Here is a 6,499-nt window from a genome sequence, read left to right as displayed (position 1 = left end):
CACACACACACACACACAAGCCCACACGCATGCCCATTGACTCAAACGCTGAGTTTTCTGATGCAAATCTTGGAATTGAGCCTGTACCCACAGCTCCCCCTCTCATTTCCTTTTTCCCTCTCACACTATCACAGTTATTTGCTTCAGCTTGGATATAATGCATGAGCTGTGGCCTACATATGTTATCCTCTCGGTCTCCCTTTACATAATATTTCTGAAACTCCAAACAGAATGAAGCACACAAGCCATGAAAACACTGACTCGGGTGTTCTTATTTTGGAGGATGTTATCCCTTGCTTTCTTCAAAGCCTTCAAAGTTTTACAATAAGACACTTGCTGATGTGATTTTTTTTTTTCTTTCTTGGGCTGCAAAGCATAATAGAATATTATCTTATTCTCTCTCAACATGAATCAGTCATTTTTTGGCACTGTTGCCGTTCTTTGTTCAGCTGCACTCAGCATTGGGGTCTGGCTTCGGTTGAAGTTTACTATCCACAGAGTCTGAGAGATGTTTCCAAATGTAGACGAGTTTTGCAAGAGAAACATCCACAGCCTGTCACCAAGTGCAGCAGCTTCCTAAAAAATCTGAAAAACAAAAAATTGTACAATCACAGCCATCCTTCATCTTATCAGAGCGCTCAGGTTGTGTCACTAAAGCAGGAGAGACCCAGGCAGGCACAAAGGTCAACGAAGCGAGAGCCTGTTTGTTTTTCCTTAATGGTGAATTTTAGAGATATTTTTTTCCAAATTTACCTTTAAAGCTTGGGAAAGTATGATTTGCCAACAGATCAAATCCAAGATGATATACCATAGGGAGCACAGAAAGAAATTTAACTCAAAAGGTCCCATTGGCTGAGGGAAATGTGTATAAAAAAATATTATCCAACTCTAAGTCCACACACTATGCCATAAATCCACTTGTCTGGCTTTAAAATTTATTGCAAACCTCATACAGACAGTCTGACATTTACTTGGAATCCAGACGAATCTAAGTGGTTCAATTTTACGAGGACTTAAAAATGTTAAAAAAATATATATATATATATAAATAAAGGAAATTACCTCTGTGGACCAGGTAATATATGGAACACTTGGGCACTAAAGAGGATATTCAAACAACAAAGAAAAATCACCTAAATTAGATGCGGAATGTAAAAGAAGTAATCAATGGCTGCGCTCAAGCCCAGAACAAATAAATGAGAAGCAATCAAGTGAATGCTTTTTCAGAGTTTAGGCATTATAACTAAAGTGTTTTTCAAATGGATTCTTAAATCTCTGGTCATGTAAATTCTCTCAGTACATTGAGTTTTACCTATTTGCGAATTACCTCCTGGTTGTGTGAGGTTTTTTTTTTTTTTTTCCATGTTATTCCATGTCTGTTTTTCCATCATTTGTACAACACTGGCATTACATTAATGAACATTTTATATGCAGCGCACATCACAGTCTCCTTGGATATGAAGCTGTAATGTGTGCAACAGTGAACCTTTACAGCAGAAAGGTCTAAGATAAATAAAATCAGAGTTTTGCTTCATCAGTTCCAGCACCCCATTTGTGATGGATTTGCTGGAATGTTAAGCCTCGCCGTCCTGTTGAAAGATCTCCTTCGGATAAAACTTCATCTGTCAGAAAGACATATTTCCTCAGGCTCTGTTTGATATAATGCCAAAGCCATAGTTAAATCAAAGACCAAAGGGCAGTGAAGTTATCCCAGACATACTTCCAACCCCATGCATTACACTATGTATGAGATCATTCTGGATATCTGTCTTTGGTCTGCAAATGTCAACAGTTGTTTAGGCCAAATTGGATTATCTTTGATTTGTCTGTCTAGCCCACATTACTCACGAAAGGCTGTATTTTCATTTTAAACTGGTAAATTTCATCAATGTTCTTTAGCTTTTTACCGAGCAAGCCTTCCGTTTTGGTTCCACTTATAGTCTGATGGCTCAGTCTGTCTCAGTCAAGATTTCAAAGTAACCCTGAACAAGACGCTGAGCCCCAATGACGTGCGAGGCTTGTTATTTTGAAATTAGTGTGTAAGAGTGAAACTGTGATTTATTATCACTAATGGTTTGAAGCACTTTCTGGCTGAAGCACTTAAAACACAACATATATGTTAAGACCATTTACTTTAATAGCAAAAAGAAAAATGTGACAGGTTTGACATCCTGAAGGACATTTAATCCATCCTCCGCCGAACCTATTTCACTAGACTTATCAACGAGCCACTTTACTGTTACAGAAGGACAAAGCCAAAGAGGGAAATCGTCCATTAAAGGGTTAACACAGAGAGGCAGTGAATCATCCCAGATTCAGTTTAAAATCACCAAATAAACCCATCAAGGATATCGTTTGGATTGCTTGCAGAAGCCATAGTGGGAGGAGAAAACCAATTCTGGCCCAGTGGAGAACATGCAAACTCCAGACAAGCACCAGTTTCAAACCCAGAAGTGCTTTATAAACCTTTATTTTTTTTAAATTTTCTTCATTTCAGTGTCATAAAAGTTAAAATGCTGCCACTTCTGATGCGACTGTGAGCAATTTCTGTGAAAATATCAACAAAATATTAATCTTATGTGTGAACTTTTTATGAAGGTGCCGCCGAGAGCATCGAGGGTTGGTGTCAGCGTCGATCAGCTATTTATTTTTCATATGACAGGATATCAAGCTGAAGTGGCGATATTAACATTTCACTTGAAGTTATCACAGAAAGGTCACATGAAAGTTTGAAATCTGAAACTGTACACAGACAAGCTCAGAAGCTTCTACAGTGGGGTTATTGGGGTTTGAAAAGATGGGTTAAAAGAAATGGGAGGTGTTCTCAGAGAGCCTGCTACTAATTCACAACGGGCAAGAGAGAAGATGTAGAAAACTAAACAATGAGATCAGAGAGACTGATGACAAAGAGAAATGAGAGGATGAAATAAAAATGGAAGAATTATGAGTTACCCAACCAGCTGTTTGATCCATTTTCCACTGGGAGCTTTCGTCTTGTCTGACTCATCTCTTATTTTTTTTTTTTTTTTTTTTTATCTTTTCTTTCCTTTGGGGAGCTTCAGTCTTATTGAAGAGAAAGATGACATCTTCAAGACAAGAAAACATGTTTGCATGTTGTGAAGGTTTTTGACAAAGGATCACCATCATGTCAAATGAAAGAAAATAAGCCAAAGAGACGAGTTCAGGCTGGATCAAATCTCTCCAAATTCCCTTTAAAACATATTCAAAGACAATAAAAATCCATCTGCCTTTGACCTTTTCTTGTCTTTGTCACACAAACCACAGAGACCCCGTCTGATGAAACCAGTCTGGGCCAAAGATCATGTGTGGCAATTTGATTGTGGATTGAATACAAACCTAAAACAACACGCTGTTTCAAATAATATTTGAAAGCATCTGTCCTCACAAAACAACACTCTACCAGTGACAGTGAAGGAACTTATTAAGCGCTCCAGCAATAAGGGACAAATCAATCTGGATGTGACAAAATGGGAATGCAGAATCAAGACTGACTTTCCACAAAGAGGCAATTTTGACATGAATTTACTTTAATTTGGAATAATACTTTCAAATAACTTTCAGACTTCATTGATTTATTAATACGTTTTACGTCAATGATTTACGAGCTGGAATGTCTTTGTGATTTATTCAACGCCGGACACTTTGAGAGTCTGTATCTTACGTCAAGCTTCAGATCTACGTCTGCAGATGATTGTTGGCGGTGGTGAACGCCATGTTTTATTGATTTTGATGCTGTTTTACAGCTCATCAGGACCTCAATAAAAGAATGAGGAGAAGCCAGTTAAAGTAAAAAAAAATGTGTATGTCGCAGAAGCAAAACAAACAATGACACTTATTTTAAAACAGGTTGCATTATTTATTTTTTTTTTTTAACTTACTACAGTTAGGAACTTCTGATATTTTATCACTGATTTGTTGTTTTAGCTATAGCTCTTTCAACATGTCTTTTTCTTTTTTGTTGTTGTTTGCTCATTTTTGTCAGACATACCAGCGAGCCAGCCCCATTGGCAGTAAAAACAAATGAGTTTTTCGGCAGTTAAACAAACCCTTCCCATTTCCTTCTGAGACTTTTCTTTTTCTTGGATTGCCCATTGCTTGTTTACTGGGATTCAAAATGATCGACCTCCAGTAAAAAAAAAAGTCAGGCTGGTGACAGCAGGATGTGACAATGATGTTAGTTGCAATTTTATTTTATCTTATTGTATTTTATTTATGTTTTAATGACTTAAATACATTGAACTGATTTCACAAGATAGTAAACACACCTGTTTCAGAGTTTAAGTTGGTATAATCAGGTTTTGTTATGAATGCTTTGAGAGGATCATCCTGTACGGTGGGCAGGACCAACATGTGGGGAGGGGTCACCTGCTTTTCAGTGGCTTATATTTGAAATCCTCCCATTTCAAGAGATACTAATATGTACTTTGTGCTTTATCACTGTATGTTGGGCCAAAATTAAGTTTAATTAAATCAAAAGGAAACATATTTAAGTGATTAACTTAATAACAACAGGTTTTTCTGGGTTTTTGTTAACAAAAGCAGATCAAATAGTATTTTATTTAATTTTTAATTAACAATTTTGTCTCATCAAGTTTTAGATAAAAGTAAACCTTTCATTTGAAGTGACATTTGATCTGCGGCTGCCTTTTTTCTGGAATGCTTCAGATATTCCCTCTGACATGTGCTGCAAAGTTTTGGACTGATGCCACCGCTCTGCATGTCTATTCATCATGGCAGCTGTTAGTGATAAGAATACATTGGGAAAGAATGACAAAGACCAAATAATTTTGGCTACATGAATGGGCCGTATTCAAAACCGCCTGTGGTCAGTATCTATCAGAAGTGGTTCAGGGAGGAAAAGGCAGTGAACCAGTGACAGGATCAGGGGCAACCAAGGCTCATTGATAGAAGGAGAATGAAGGCTGCTCTGTGAGGTTCGCTCCGACAGATAAGCCACCGCAGCCTGAACTGCTACATAAATTGTTGTCCTCTGCAGTCTGTTGGTCATAAAGTTATGGCTGACTGTCTTTTAATCATGCCACCATTCTTCGGCATTGTTCTAAACAAAATGCTCAAAAATGTTGGTGTCATCGTTGGTGTTTTTGTTTAAGACAACAAACAAAGCTCAATGCAAAGCACTCGTCCCCCTCGCAGCCGTCATAATGGACCCGAGGCTCTTCTGTTTACGTCCGTCCATAGTTTTGTGATCTGTGCTGAGACGGAATTACCACATGAAAGAGGAAAGAGGCTGTTTTCGCGAGCAGATCATTCAGGCACTGGATATCGCTGCCGGCATGTGGTTGTATCACCGGAGGCGTTGTGAGCTCGACGACAGCTGCGTAGTCAACTTTCTGTTAATGTGGGTTAATGTTAATATGACTGTCTGGAAAAACAAAGCCCCGCGGTGACAAACAGGAACATCACTCAAGCACTTTGCAGCGTCCAAGAAGTGGAATGAGAACGTGTGCACGACAGAATCAAACGTGGGGATGACTGCGAGACCGTGTGGCACAAAGCACACATTCAAGTAAGCTAAAACCGTGAGGTGTTAATTAGGTGGGACAAAGAGGTTCGCCTGCAGAGGCGAATCTTTTGGTTTCAGGCAGTTTGGAACTGACTATTTTGACATAACCATCTGAAAATAATGATCTGAGGATCAAGAGGAAATCTGAAGGCAGTACACTGCTGGTGAGCACTGGATTTTTCTCTTCCTGTGCTATAATGAAGTAGAGCTGGCATGTAAAATAACAAAACACCTAGCATGAGCCGAGCGGCAGTCATTGTATCAGTGAAAGGAAAACTGGTGGGGAGCTTCTCCTGTCTGAGCTTCTCGCTGTGGGAGCGTCTGAGACCTGACCTTTCTCTGCGCTCCTTCCCTTTGATCCGTCCACACACAAGCCACTTCCTCTTTATTGGGCCACCGAGGAGGGCTTTGAACTTCGCTTGCCACTCAGTGATTTAAGCGAACAAAGTCTCCTTATTGGTACCACAGCAGGCTCTGTCTTACTGTCATGGATTAAGAGCAAGTGAGGAAGCCAAGGCGCTTTTTTCAGCTCTCGGAATATCTGCAAGACGGCAGTTCGCCACAGAGGAGCGGGGAAGAAAGAGATCTCAGACTTTAAGCTGAAGTTGCGCGGCTTCATGGAGTCAGCCGGTTAATTGTTCTGCTGATAAGACGTCAGCGTTATAGTAACATTTCTCATTTTGGCCTTCAGCAGCAGCAATATCCACTCGTTCTTGCTCTCAGTGAAAACAATATCAGCGTGACATAAAGGCTTGGGAATACAGATAAAAACAATACGCCGCCGGCTTTTTTGACAGCCAGCTGACATGTTTGTTTAATGGAGAAAAAAAAAAAAAAGCGAAATTAACAAGACAATTGTAAACAAACCAAGCAAAGCACTGCCTCTGTGCAGCAATGCATTTGTCTTCAAAGAAGAGGCAGCATCGGTACTCTGAGGCTTTTTCTCAGGCGGAA

This window comes from Salarias fasciatus, chromosome 17, assembly GCF_902148845.1.
Source record: "Salarias fasciatus chromosome 17, fSalaFa1.1, whole genome shotgun sequence".
In the NCBI taxonomy this organism is placed as follows: domain Eukaryota; kingdom Metazoa; phylum Chordata; class Actinopteri; order Blenniiformes; family Blenniidae; genus Salarias; species Salarias fasciatus.
This window is presented reverse-complemented; position numbering follows the sequence as displayed.